This window comes from Dreissena polymorpha, chromosome 2 (assembly GCF_020536995.1).
Source record: "Dreissena polymorpha isolate Duluth1 chromosome 2, UMN_Dpol_1.0, whole genome shotgun sequence".
Lineage (NCBI taxonomy): Eukaryota > Metazoa > Mollusca > Bivalvia > Myida > Dreissenidae > Dreissena > Dreissena polymorpha.
The window spans coordinates 75,891,150-75,906,776 of NC_068356.1; the positions used below are offsets into that span (position 1 = coordinate 75,891,150).

The 15,627-nt window shown below is 33.8% G+C and overlaps 1 pseudogene; it reads left to right on the forward strand.

Moving 5' to 3' along the window:
* Positions 1–15,627, forward strand: part of LOC127869835 (multidrug resistance-associated protein 1-like) — a 52,294-nt pseudogene that overhangs the window by 20,752 nt on the left and 15,915 nt on the right.

The window sequence follows — 15,627 nt, forward strand, 5'->3', positions numbered from 1 at the left end:
AACTATTTAGGAAGAATACATGGGCTTCCACAGAATATTGGTGCTTTTATTCTTACGTGTGCATCATAATATCCTTACACTTATTGATAGTAATCCATGTATAATCTAGTTAAAACAACGTTTACTCAGGTGAAAAGAGGTTTAGGAGTCAGATACCTAGCAGGAATGTTGATGCTTTAATGCGTATCGTACATTTTTACCCTGTTCTTAGTATTTAAGCCATTGTCATGTAGTTTTATACATTAACCCGTGGACAAGATAGTTAATGAAACATTAACTCACGTGAAAGAACACACGGACTTAAATCTCGAACCAAGCCCTTGTCGGATAATGCCCTGATAACCTGAACGAAATACCGATTAAACAGTATCACATCCACAAAAATTCAGGATCGTGGTTTTGTTAATACATATTAAACACCGATCGAAAGTTTATTTTCGCGCCCGGGTGAATCCCGAAACGCAAATTTATTTTAACATGAAATAACAATTGCAGTGAGTCTTGCAATCTTGTTTTAAAAACTTTTGGTGGTCTTATCAGAGTTGGAAATTTTTGTAATGGTTTGTGTTCGATCGTATGCTTTTTTACCCAGCTGAAGAGCATATCATAATTATAACAACAACACAATTTCTTTCTATAATTTAAATAAGATCGTGAATTACATTCAATTTGAGTTAAAAAATACAATTTGTAATTGCAAAAGTTCGTTTTATGGTTAAATTTAATTTAATGATGCTTGTCGGTTCGGTTTTCTTAAAGTGATATTATGGGCATTTTTGCACTGTTGAATTGAGCTGAAAAGAATTAACACGTCAAAAGAGTTAGTTAAAATGTGGTTACTGACCAATTATCCGCAACTCATCTTGCTACCGGTTGTTTATAAAAAATATATTTTATATTCGATATTCTTACGTTACCCACCCAGTCCTGTAAGCCGAAATGATCCGTAAAACAAAATTGTGTCTTTGTGTCGTACGAACGAATCTGCACTTAAACTAAATTTAGGTTCAAATCGTACATGCATGATCAGATGTCAAACGAAAGTACGGTTGATATTCAATGGATTATTTTTTCTCTTTCCGGGATATTGCGTTAGTATGTTGATGCTGCATTAACAAATATAAGTGTATATGAAGTGAAAAAACCAAAAATAATCAACGGTTGCGATAGACACCTATAACTGTTAGATGCCCATAATATCACTTTAATTATTTAAATTGAATATTAAACTATTTAAAATAAATGGGCTGTGCAAAATAGTAATAATTTCCTTAATTAATTGATTTTTTAAAATTTCCATCGCATTGTGGTTAATGACTTTTGCTTAAGGTGTACACACTTACCCATGATCGAGTAGTTTATGTGAACATGTTTCGTTAATACTGCCGTTATGATTTGATATTTTTTTATTTGAAAAACATTTCATAAGTGTAACTGTAAATACAATGTTATGTGTGATCGTATAAACAAGCTTGAAGCATTGGGTTTTTTCCTCACACATACTTAAAGGACATTGTGTCGTAGAAAACTGAAATGAAAGATGTTTGTCATGTGTGGATCAATACGACCCATGCTTCAATCACCATTATTAAACATAAAAAACGCGATGTTTTTCATGCTTGCGCCTTTAACCCATTCATGCCTAGCGTCCTGAAAAAAGGACATTGCAAACAGCGTAGACCCAGATGAGACGCCGCATAATGCGGCGTCTCATCTGGGTCTGCGCTGTTTGCTTAAATGATTTTCTTTATGGAATATTCTAAATATAGAAATAAATATATTTTACACCCCTAATTTTGGAAATAAATTGATCCAATTTAGAAGGATGGGAGAGTCCATTAGGAATAAATGGGTTAAACAAATCCTTCATCTTCAGTCAGATCTCTTCGTGAGCATTAAAAAAAATACAAATATATGATGGAATGTGTTTGGCAATAGGCGTTATTAGAATTTACACGACTTAAATCCCTAGCTGAGCCATAGCTGACCTATTTTGTTCACCAATGCTAGGATCATTCAGATAATCAGGGTCATGAAGGTATGTGATTTGAACGGATCTTAAATGGATCCCCTTTGTTTTCTATTTTTGTTAGATAGATTTGTTTGTCAAAATTTAGCACAATCCGCTGTAAGTATACCCAGACCCTTTCTTATTTTTATTGTTCAAAATATCCCATTTCCTTTAAAGTATTTCCCTTTTAGTTTTAATATATTGACCTCAGGACACAGGTCAGACGACGTCAACTGTCAAGCATGTCACTGACACAGCCCCAGGCCATGCAGGGCAAGACACACGTTTCCATGGCGAGCAACAAGAAACAGGGACTCGTGTCCGACGAGATCATACAGGAGGGATCGGTAAGCCATTATTTACTGCATTCAGAGACATGCCTGAAGTAAACAAACTATTCCTTGACGTCCAGCGCAAACGTGTGTAGTAGAAACTATTCTCTACAAATGGAATTCATGAAATCCTTTAAAATTGTGCATGATAAAGTGCTTTTACCTTGTTGTTCCGTTTGCGAAGAAAATAATGACGATTGTTAAAAGCATGTTATATTTACATGCCCTTTCAGTATAATTAACTGTCAATTTGAAAGTAAAAAAGGTAAAAGCAAACTCTTATAAATAAATTATATTATAGTTATAAATAATAGAATATGTTTATCCTTATCGATTAAAGGCTCTATAAAGATGAAGAAACGTAATTATTTACAGATTTTTAAATATTTTTTTCATATTTTATTTCTAAAGGTTATCAAAAAACAATATATATATATATATATATATATATATATATATATATATATATATATATATATATATATATATATATATATATGTATGCTATTGGACATAATAATAAAAAAATTAGCAATACAACTTGTCTTTAGCTCAAAATAAAGTGTCCTCCAAGTCAATTGTGTTTACAAACAATCAGCTTATTTACATCGCTTTTTACTCGCGAAAGAGAAAGTGAAAGTGACTCAGGTCACCAAAAATATAACGATGACTTTTAACGTTTTCCGGTATCACACACAAAGTAGGTCTCTTCTTAATGGTTAAAACGTTTGTAGTGATCTAATATGTTACTTTCTGCTGGTAAAAAGTTGTTAAAATATAATTAAAATTGAATTTTCTTTCGGCTATTTTTAGCAGATGTCAACGCTCTGAGGCTACACATCACGTTAGTTGCAAAAATGTAAACATTTCTTCCAATTATGAAACGGGTTTATCTTCCATAATTCTTGACAACGTTGTACCTAAGCTGTGTTATTAGCAGTTTTTATGCAAGAGTAACTGAAAACCGGTAAAAATTAGACCAGTTGATATGCATAATAATTGGATTTGTGACCTTTATAGAGCCTTTAAAACTTATGGTTTATTTGGCAAAGAACCGTTGAAAACAAATTCTTATTTTATTATTTATCTTATTAAAACAGAACTGTTTTATGAATGGGTAACGCGTATCAATGCGGTTGCACGCAGATAACAATTGGATCTGTGGTTGTATTTGCTATGCTTTGGTGATATTTTATTCCTCGACGTGTTTCATTTGCTTATTGTGCCCTTACTCCATTGTGGGTTATCCCTTTGTGCTGATAAAACCATATATTTCAAGAATGCGAATCTTATATTGGAGACCAACTTGTGTCTGAAAAAAGTCCGTTAGCCACTTAAGAGCTAACAAAGTGTATATTTGATGTTAATCGTTTTTCAACGTTATATTTTTAGAAGAAAAGCTTTGTTTTTTGTTTTATCATACACATTGATTTGCATTCTTAATTAAGGTTAAACCGAAGTTAATTAAAGACTTCCTCAAAGCGATGGGCGTGTTTTGGGTGGTCGTATCTATGCTAGCGATGTTGCTGTACCACGTGGTCAGCGTCTACTCTATGTTCTGGCTTACTTACTGGACCGAGGATCCTGTCCTGCGTAACCAAAGCAACGTGGTCAAACAAGAGTATTCACAGGCGTCCATCTTCTACCTGATCATATATGCAGTGATGGGACTGGTGCAAGGTTTGGACATTTTATAAAACTTGATGTTATATCGAATAACCGTATGTTAATCTCGAATAAGATTTATTGTAGATAGAATACGCGTAATTGTAACGCCAACGAACTTAAATGATATATCGACAAACTTGTTTAATCTTAAACACACTTTAGTTTCAGCCTTGATGAAATATACTTTATTGAGCGCGATACAATCTTATGATTTATGTTTATCTAATTATACCTTGATATCTTATTTGAATACCTACTGTAATATCGTGTATATTGAGTTATTCGATTTTTATTACTGACTTTGTCGGTTATGTCACTAGACAGGTTTCCATTTTACTCTTACCAAATCAAGCAGGCTAGTGCTGAGTTGAACGATTCTACTTCAGGTGTTGCCATTTTCGTCGGCTACTACCTGTCTTTTACTAAGATCGTCCAAGCCAGTTCCGTGTTTCACAACCGAATGCTCTACAGCGTCCTTCGGTCCCCTATGGCTTTCTTTGATACCGTTCCTGCTGGAAGAATACTGAACAGGTTAAAGGCACTACCCACTGTTTCACATACCTTTTTTTAAACTAGTTGTTGAATAAGTCCGAGTCAGATCAGTTGTTCTGAAACGGTACCTATTGTAAAGATTCTAATTTGTTTAAAATACTACCTCTATTACAAAAGCGTTTAGGATTAAATGTAAACATTAAAGTAAACACTTGTATAAAAACAAATAAAAAATTTAGATGTCCCTAACTTGTTGCAATGTGTGTTATTGAAACTATATTCGAATAGTTCACTTTAAGTCGCTACAGATGCCATAGATCTCAATTGAATATGCGTAAGCATTTTAAGGTCGCGTCCAAACACCATCGTATAGGACCATATTGATTTCCGTTTCGAATAATACTATGGTTGCTATATAGAAGATAACAATTACTTCCCTGAGGTGTTAAATGATTGATGTGAAGGTTCACATGTAATTGTTTTCAGGATTTAATAAACTGTATCTTATAATCGTATAAAAAACATCAGGTAGGTTTATGTTTATTAACGCAATTTTATACATTTTCTACAATCATTGTAAAACTATTTTATTAATGAAATTTAACAATCTTAGACGCGCGCATTTTCGTTGTCTATAATATTCTCCGGTGACCTCAACTTGCAAGACAATCGGAACATAGGCGTTCACATTTTTGATGACTTTTGGTTTTAGATTTTCGAGTGACGTCGACATATTGGACAACCAGTTTCCAGATGTATTACTGAGGGGGGTCTACTTTGCGCTTTCAACATTTGCCGGCGTCATAGTTATAATTGTGTGCGCCCCGATTTTTGCAGCTGCAATAATTCCAACCATAATTATTATTGGTTTTATACTGGTGAGTACGCATTTGCGAAACCAATCTTCATAAGACAGATAAGTGATATCATTCACTTCATATAAAGGAGGATGTGATTCATATATCACCTTAAAGTCACTAGCATACCGGGCTATTGAATTGAAATGTTTTTAAAAAATCTTCATGGGGAATGTGAACAAAGCAGTTCTGATGTCAGTCTCTTTAAGTCTTAGTCTTTACTTTACAAACTGTGTACATGCAAAAAAGTAGTCATGTGCAATTTCCCCACTCGTTTTTTTTTTTCAATTTTAATGTTTGTCTTGTGCTTTTGTCCAGTGTTTAATCGTTGGGCATTTGTTACACGCATTATCTTATGTTTCAACTTATTTCTTATAATTGATCGAAATAAAATATTCATATTGTTTTAACGACAATTTTATTTGAATGACATCAAATAATGGTTATTGGTTTCAGCACTATTATATGCCTACTGCCAGAAAGTTGCGACGTTTCGAGGCCGTAACAAGGTCCCCGATATTCAATCATTTGAGCGAAACCTTAACGGGGTCAACGGTTATTAGGTAAGGAATTCATATTGCCGCCGATCTTTTTGATGACCAATATTTTCCTTTTTATTATTTGTGATTAGCTTGACCAAACGTTATACATGCATGGAAATGATATTCTGATCTATTTTGGTTAGACAACGCATGCTTTAAATCAGTCAATTATATAAAGCCATTGACAACATGTTGTATACAAAAAATGACATAGCCAGCCGATGTTTTGAGCAAAAACATATTTTTATTCATACTTTGCTGTGAATCATTTTGATGAGCAATATCATCCTTTTTCCGGCCATTTATGCGCAATGTTTATCTGGGCAACAGTTATTGGCATCGTAATAATATAAAAACCTATTTATGTAATTATATTGTTTTGTGCCTTCTGTGAGCACCATACATCAGCCATCAATCTTTATGCGTCGTTTGATGTCGACTTTTAGCTTGCCCTCACTCACGATTTCACACTTTTCATTCAATTTTCATCAAACTTAATCAGAATGCACTCATATACATATTATAAGTACATTGCCGTGAGCGCCTTTAAAACGTAAAGAATCTATTGGTCATCTAACTTATTAGTCTAATTATTGTTATTGTCAACTGTAAGCATGCATTTAAAAGATTTTACAGAAGCTACTTAATAGAGTGAAAATCTTGATTGCAGTTTTTAAGCATATGAACTGTTATAGGGGCAACTGTAAGCATATAATATGCGTAGTATCCCGAAACTATTATTGCAGACAGCAGTTATAAGGTGTTAAATAAACATGACCTATCTTAATGGGTTTTTTCCAATTTATCTAAGATACATATTGTATATGAACGATAAAACCTACGGTATGAAACTGTTTTTTGTATTACTGAAGTAGTTGTGTTAAGTAGTAAGTACGTTTCATAATTCCAAATACTCGATGTTTCAAGAGTGAAATTATAATGATTAAAAAATAACAATCACACAGTTGTTTCATAGTGTGTTCGTTTTGTTATGCATATTGACTTCCATTGTAAAAAATATAAAAGCGCGATGACTACATAAAGAAGTATGTGCTCTGCAGTAGTTTAATTGCTCACACATAAATATGCTTTTCGACCCAGCCATGCGACAGGTTTTATAATTTTCTACAAATGCATATTTTAAATATTAATATTCTTTGTTTTAAAAGACACACTGTTCCTTTATATTGTGAAAAAGCCCCTTAAGTCATATATGACCCATTGATATTGGCGTCCCTAATCATAATGATTTATATATTTTTTCAACCTTTGTTCTTTCAAACAGCGCGACTATCCAACACCTGTGTTACGTTATAAGCGATTTGACGTCATAAAATAATAATATAAACGTCGTAAGTATTGCAATATCAATGACGTAAAATGTCAATATCACTGACAGCGCACAAAGGCCATGTTGTCGCAAAATGTATTGCTTGCAGTTAAATAGATATGAATGTATTGTATAAAAACTTAACCTTGATTCGCATGTCACATGTTAATGAATGTGCTGTCCGAACGCAAATCATTCTGATTCAAATCCGGTCATTAGGTCTAGATATTTTTTTATACAGATACATTCAGGGCAACAAGCAAACATTATCATTTTCACCATTTCCAAATGCTTTTTTGCGATTTCAATCTTTTAAATGTGAACACTTGCTAGCTGCAAAGACTTAACAAATTTGAATATCCAAATTACACATCAGTTCGTTTGAGTGTGTCATTTCTATTTAACATTCAACATTGCTATCTTCTTTATAGCTCGAACAAGAACACGAAAAAACTTACTTATTCCATCATACGTAAAATACTTTTGAGCTCGTCGTTTTTGGCCAATACTCGCCCATACCTTGATTGATTGATTATCTTGAATTTGCACATGCTGCTTACCGCTGCAAGGTGACAGCAGTAGGTTGCCCGTATACAGCGAAAAACTACTCGGATTGTTGTTTGTTTGTTATAGTTCAGTTGTGTAAATGTTGATTTGAGGAGAAAGTCGCTGATGGTTAAATAAACAAGGCAGTAACAAACATTGCTTGTATTTATGTAGCGACATTGGATGTTTTACGAGTTGTTGTTTTATCAGCTGCTTTCGTTTAGTTATTTTAAATAAGGAAACGAAACATACGCAAAAGCAAAGTAAAGCATATGTATGTACATGTATGTGACGAATACGATTCATTTTTTTTCTCGGCTTGAAACTCATTACCATTCACTAAGGCTGGTAGGATAAATGTTTAAAGTCTCGCTCAGTAAACGTATCAGTATTCAACTCTTATATATAATATGCAATTATATTAATATTTGTCTGATTTTAATATGAGTGTGTTAATTCATGTATTGACATAAAAACGTTTTTAACTGTATAGTTGGAATAATTGTAGGTCTTACGGGTGTAAAAGTCGCTTTGTAATGGAGGCCACGATCCGCATCGATACAAAATCTGCGTTTTTCTTCGGAGCAAACAACGGGAACAGGTGATACCGATAATATAAATACCGGTCATAGCGATCTATACTCACCGTGTATGGTTTGTAATTTGTTAATTTCTGTGACGACATTTAAATTAAACTTTAAAAAAAAATGGCGTGGCTGACTGGATATTAATTGAAACTGACATAATGTGAAACAAATACACTGTTAGCACGCTTAAACCAATAAATAAGTATTCTGTGCGCGGTAACAGCCTCTTATAGTCAACTGTTCATTATGTTCTAAGACCTTTGAATGCATCTCCTTGTTCTCATAATTCATGTTCTATAAATGAACACTACAGCGACAAAAAATAGGAAACACGAATTGTCGATGCCTGGTATGTTATTTCATTCAAGTGGTGACCTACATTATCGTTCACTGAGTTGGTAATCGTTGCAATTCTAGTCTTGTTAAAGGAAAAAAGTGCATGTTCCAACAGCATCATTAAAGAAAATACGTGTTTATTCAGCTTAAACGGTTTTGTTAACATTCCTTTAATTGTGTGTATGTTCAAAAGCATTGGTTTCGATCTAAATATATGTAGTTTTTAAATGCATCTGCAGTTGATCGATTTACTATCATAGGCTATCGTTTGGTAAAATTTTGTGTAGTATATACTTGCAAATTCTTCATATTTTGTCCATTTTAACCCATTTATGCATAGCGTCTAGAAAAAATGCCTTGGCAAACAGCGTAGACCCAGATGAGACGCCGTATGATGCGGCGTCTCATCAGGGTCTGCGCTGTTTGCTTAAAGGAATTTCTGTAAGAAATATTCTACACATTGAAATAAATATACTAACCACCCCTAATTTTTGAAATTAATTGATCCAATTTAGAAAGATGGGGGAGTCCACTAGGCATAAATGGGTTTAGTGTGTTTTAGCTCACCTGAGCACAAAGTGCTTAAAGTGAGCTAATGTGATCTCCCTATTTCCAACGTCATTCGTCATACAGTCTCCGCTGTGGGTGGTTCGTCGTCAACTTTAGCTCGTTACTAGAGGCTACAACTTAAATCCATTTTAATGAAACGTATTAGAATTTAATGCGGAAAAATTTAAGCGAATTTTCAACCTGGGCTACCTGCGTCCAATTGCTAGGTCCCCAATTCAAATCTTATAAAAACCATGTAACTACACTAGAAGCCACATGTATGACTAAGTCATGATGACACTTGATAAGAATGTTTTTATTCAGAAAATATGTAGGTAGATTTAAAATTCGGGGCTACCTGCGGCCAATTTGTAGGTCCCGAGGTAATATTAGTACCAAAAAAACTGTTCCCACTGTAGAGTCGATATTTATGACCCAATCTTGATGACATTTGGTCAGAATGTTTATTCGGACCGATTTTTGGCTGGGCTGCCTGTGTCCAATAGTTAGGTCTGTAAGACAATATTGTAAAACATTTGTTACCGCTTTAGAGGCCACATGTATGCCTCATACTTGATGAAATCTTGTCAGATTGTGTACCTTTCCATTATCTAGACTGAATCTGAGTCACGTGCGTCCAAAATCAAGGTCACCATGTAAAACTCTAGAAAACAACTTATTGCCACTATAGTCATAAGTTCAGCTTATATTATATGACAGCTCTGATTACAATAGAATAAATGATAAATCATGTATTCACCTAAGAATTAGAATGTTATTCATGATAGTTCATTGTATTTGTATGTAATTGTTATTCGAAATTCAATTATTTTGAATCCCCTTTCAATGAATGTGTGATGTAGGAGTTGCACATCTGTTCAATATGTCATGTCTCAGCCATGCTTTTGCTATACGCCCATGGATTTTGAAATATCTTTGCACGAACATCTTCAGGCGACTTGTCGCATGTAGCAGACTTTTCTCTACCTAAAAGGTCTAGTTCACACTTAGTGGTTTAAGAGATTTTTTTCCATAAAACATCTTCCTGTCAAAGTCATAGCTTTGCCATTTATTGATGTTTTTTTAATAACTCGGCACTAAAGAAAACCATCAAAAGACAAAATGCTGCGAGGTAAATATTCTTTCTACCTCAAAGGTCGAGGTCACATATAAAAGACAAATTTGGCCAAACAAAGATTTAAAATGCCATATCCCCAAAAACTTTCCCACGTATTGATTGATTATGCAATATCTTAGCAAAAATGCAATTCATCATAAGAAAACAGTAAGTCAGATGTTTGTTTCAGGAACTCAAACTCATGGTCACCCTTAACAGTGCCAAGATCAAATTTTGCTATAAAACATTGTGTTTAGAGTTGTACTTTGTCGTTTATCATGCTTGTCAAGTTAACTTACCACGAATAACAAACATGGCGAGCAATAACGAGTGAAACAACCGTATCCCTAACTTAAAGGTCGAGGTCATGTTATGAGATCAAAAGTCAAACGAAACAGGCATAAAACAGCTTGCTAATTACTGTCTGAGCTATGACTTTGTCCTTTATTGATGGATTATAAAACAACCTTGCAGAAACTCTTACTTAAACCTTAACCTTCCTTAAAGGTCGAGGTCACACTTCAAAGATTAAATATGGCTTTACAAAAGCTTATTTGGTCTGTAACTTTGCAATTCTGTATACTTGTCCAGGATAGCCTACCACTTCCCATAAGGACACGGTATATTGTGTGAAAAAAACAGAGGCTATGGTAACGCTAAGAGATCAAAGATCAAATTTACAAATGCAGCAGGTTGTCAAGGCTTAAACCTGCCCTTTTATCCTTTAATTTTAAGACAACTGTGCAAAAATAACTGCTTTGAGCAGTCAGAGTGTCGTGTTCATTATCTCTTTCTAACTAAATCAAAGGCAAATGTAATATAAAGAAATCGAATGTAACATTTTACCATATTCAGATTGTGTTTTACATAGGAGACAAAAGTTGTGTCTATGGAAACATGACTTGTTCTTTTAGGTCTATCATAATGTTCTCTTACTTAAGTCGTACCCTCGATCAGACAAAGCCTTTGACACTTTGTATCTTTGGACGCAGGTGAGCACTTTATGTCTAACATGGATCTCTTGCTTTTTATTTTGGTCGGTATGCATTTCATAAGAATCATTTGCTGCAAATATACTTTGTATGTTTGTCGTCGAGGACTTCAAGATGTACTTGATACATAAAATAGTTACTATTCATACAAGAAAAAAAACTCACAGCAGTACTTTTGGCATAGTGTGTATAGTTCACTTAAATTTGATGCGCCTCAATTTGATACTGAAAAAATATAAAAGATATTTTAATTTTGTTACTATATTCCTCATTCAAAAGTGTGTCAACATGGCTTAAAAACAAGATCATTTTAATGATTTAAACCATAAAAATCAATCTTCATTAAATTTGACGCTGATGAATTACGCCCACAACGTAATCAATCATTAATTTTAACAGAAGCTTTATCATTTAGTAGTTCATTTGTTAGAATTCTTACTTAACCTATGATATCATAATGGAAAAGAAGAGGGTTCCGTCTAAAATTTGCTAAAAAAGGTAATACATTATATTCCAGATGGATATCTATACGTCTTCAGCTTTTTGGTAACATCATCGTTCTCGTGGTTATTCTCCTAGCCGTCACATCTGACATACTTAACGGTGGACAGCTAGGTCTTGCAATAACGTACGCCGTACAGGTAGGGCAACTACAAGTGATGTGCTTTTGCAAAAATAAATATCTGTAAATATGCGATAAATGTAGCTCCTGATAGGCCTTTATATCATAAACGCTGAAGAGGAATCATAATGTTCGCTAATAGAACCACTAGCCCTTACGTGTCTTAATGGCGGACAGAGTAGCCCCTGAAGGTACGCTGATCCCTTATGGTGGCATAATACCCTTATCCGCGGATCATTTGGACGATTCGTGCTGGTACATTTATCCCACCATCACCATTGCAGAAATAAACCCTCGAGGCATACCGTACATTAATTTCATTATTTCACAAATAAAATTTTCACGTGCAGAACAATGACGACATTTTATGTATTCACTTAAAGTCATTTGACGTTCATCTTACCGATAAAGTCTCGTGGTGCAGTATTTCTTAGACCCGTTCAATGTAGTTTATTTTAACTTTATTAAATGCTTATATTTAGATTTTTATTTATGTACATTTCCCAACCACTCATACCTAGGTTATTTTGTTAACGACTGTTAATCGTTTATAATATCATATGTTATTTAAGTAGCTGAATCAAGTTAAAACTAAACTGTAAACATATACCCTCGAACATCTATTAATCGATCACGTGGAGCAATATGTCATGCTTAATTATATATTAACATTCCGATGTTAAATGATAATTCAAGTGTGTATCATCATATCAGAGCATATCGGAATGCAATTGTCAGACATGCCGTTCTTAATTGTTTTAACACTGTCCATGCCTTTCTGTTTGATTAACCGTTTCTTAATTCAGATGTGTCGCGAAAGATATAAAATAAGTTTCGCAAGTGTAAAAGGAACTAGAAATAAAACTGGCGCACGATTTGCAACTAATTGCAGACTCGCTTGCATGAAGTGCGCCACCAATCATTGATTTCAAGGGTACTCAATACTGTTAATCAAAGATACTTTTCTGAAATTGGTTTGAAACATGTAATATATACATGATCGAAGACATGCATGAGATGCTTAACATATAATCCTCCTGTGAAATGTAATTATTTATTAATCTTCTTTAACGTATGGTAGTCGTGTAAACATAATGAAAAATATCACATTATTCAAATATTGTGTTTATTTATTGTAAAACATCAAATATTAAGATGAAAGGTAAATAAACGATCTGATTTGGTGCTTCCTATAGTCAAATTATTTGTAGTCGTTTACACGAAATTTTTATCTAAAATAAATACTATGCGTGATCACATTCTGTTGCAATTGTTACAAAAATTACATACAGGTCACGTGGTCAATGAATAGCGTCGTCTGGAGCATGCTTGAGATGGAGATGTCATCAGTGGCAGCAGAGAGGATCAACGAATACATGGACTTGCCCAGTGAGGTAATTGCTTGATGGATGGATGCAAGGATGTATGTATGTATGTATGTATGTATGTATGTATGTATGTATGTATGTATGTATGTATGTATGTATGTATGTATGTATGTATGTATGTATGTATGTATGTATGTATGTATGTATGTATGTATGTATGTATGTATGTATGTATGTATGTATGTATGTATGTATGTATGTATGTATATATGTATGTATGTATGTATTTATGTATGTATGTATGTATGTATGTATGTATGTATGTATGTATGTATGTATGTATGTATGTATGTATGTATGTATGTATGTATGTATGTATGTATGTATGTATGTATGTATGTATGTATGTATGTATGTATGTATGCACGCACGCACGCACGCACGCACGCACGCACGCACGCACGCACGGAAAGATTTTTTTCCCCTTAGCACGTTTACAGCATGCGCGATATTGAAGCCAACAAGTCCTGGGTCTGACATTCCTTTTAAGACCATGAAAAAGAAAGGCTTTGGTTGGGATTTCGGGACTTTCTTGGTTGTCTGCGTAACGTTAAACGGTAAAACATCAATTGAATTATTTGTAATTGTTTTTCTTGTTGCATTTATTACTGATGTAATGCATAGTTCCCTGTGTTTTCTTATATGGTTTCTTTCTGATCCACACCAACGTTTGACTCGTTAACAAAAATTATACAACCAGTGTGCTTCGCAATGTTTTCCCTGTACATAGAGACAGATTTCAAAGCACCTTCTTATTTGTTTTGATAATCTCGCGCGTGTTTATCTTTCGAAGAGTCTTCTTCCATTCTACATATAAATGTGTCAAGGGATGTTCTATTACTAATAGTAATTTCGTCGATATCGAAAGCTGCTTCTATTTCTTCTATTTCAAGGTTCGGTTCCAAATAAATCTGATTGTTAAATAGATCATTATGGTATACTTTATTCGATGATGCATTTATGTTTGCGAAGGCCATGAAAAGAAAATTGTCACAAAAGTGTTGTTGATAGAAGGGTCTGTTTTGATCGTTGCTTAAAATCAGAAGAAAATTGGACAAATAGCATATTTAGTTTTTTCCACCATGAGTTGTTGATGGAAGGGTCGGCAAACATGGTTGTATCAATCGACCGAATTAAAGTCGAAGAAATAACGTAGGTCAAGAATCTCCAGATGTATTGAAAATACACAGTTGAAAAATATAAATTACACCAAGCATTAACATGAGCAAATTGATGCATCGTTTTAAAAACACACTACCGAATTTCCAGCCATTTTTTACAATCATAAATGTTACCGTGTAAACCATTTCTGGAATAATTTGTATGCTCGTTTGGTCGTTTAGTTTCTCTATAAGTAGTTTTGGGCTCAAAGTATGTGTTACATTCCCTGTATCAAGCATTATTGCTCATGTATTATTAGTCATTGCAGACTTAACTTTCAACTCGCATACTATACCCCTCGTGATATATCCCAGTTCTTTGCTTTAAACTAAAATCAAGTCAACATGAATAGGTGCTTATTTTGATGGAACTAATGGTATGGCCTTACTTAATGTCACATTTTATAGCAACTTTTCAATTAAAGTCGTAGGTGGTGCATGTTACAGCTTTGCGTTATAAACTGATATTGTCTCTTGGACACTAAATTAAAGGGATCCACTTGGATATCACTTAGGAGTGCTCTTTCTAACATTAAGCCAGATAAAAAAACTAATGTGTTTATTGACTTTTAGATAATAAAATGTGGTCATATAATACATGCCTCTCTAGATATTGCGCATGCGCAGATGTTATAAAGTTCAAAATTGCCCTCATTTGAAAAAGAACTCAAACTTTGAAATATGGAACTAATGTTTGTTTTTAAATATTTTAGGACATATTTAGCCATCCTTAAAGAGTATGATCCATCGATCGTTTGCAAACGATCATGCCCTCATCAATCCAATTATGGATTGTTTTGAACTAAACAACAATGACAGATGTCTGTGTTTTTCTTATAGTAAACTGAAGTTACTGCAAAATTACAGCTAAATTAACATAAAGGAAATATGGGATTCGTGTTTTTTAACATGTAAGGACATATTTAACTTTTCTTAAACAGCATGATCCATTGATCGTTCACAAACGATCATGTTCTCATCATTCATCAATATCACTCAGGGGTTTAAACTGTCAATGGATTGTCAAGAATATATCAATCATTACATCACCATAGATAATGTATTTTTCAGTGATATTTAAATGAATATTGTATGTCT